This window comes from Papilio polytes, unplaced genomic scaffold (assembly GCF_000836215.1).
Source record: "Papilio polytes unplaced genomic scaffold, Ppol_1.0 DF823399.1, whole genome shotgun sequence".
In the NCBI taxonomy this organism is placed as follows: Eukaryota; Metazoa; Arthropoda; class Insecta; order Lepidoptera; family Papilionidae; genus Papilio; species Papilio polytes.
The window spans coordinates 2415169-2415510 of NW_013525805.1; the positions used below are offsets into that span (position 1 = coordinate 2415169).

At 32.5% G+C, this 342-nt stretch overlaps 1 protein-coding gene across 1 annotated transcript in view; it reads left to right on the forward strand.

The window, feature by feature from the left end:
* Window positions 1-342, forward strand: part of LOC106104733 — a 21705-nt gene that overhangs the window by 6325 nt on the left and 15038 nt on the right. The window lies entirely within an intron of this gene.

The following is a 342-nucleotide window of genomic DNA, read 5'->3' on the forward strand; positions in this document are numbered from 1 at the left end:
ACCACGCGGACGAAGTCGCGGGCAATAGCTAGTAAATATATAATCTCAGAGGTAATTTATAAACTGACAATAATTAACAGCATCCTCTGATGAATAGGTTTAACAAAATTAGTATGGTTGAATTATTCACTAGGCGAGACTAGTTTTTATACCAACATAGCAAATGCATGTCGTAATTGCATTGTTAGAAACACTCATCTAATAGCTCAAACGGTAATATAACAATTTACTGTTAAAATATAGCGTTGCTAAGTTATCCAAGCTTGCGTATAAATGTTACGTTTTACGCATTATCATAATGTAGAATAGGTGATGAGGAAAAAATTGTTTCATTCCAAAAAA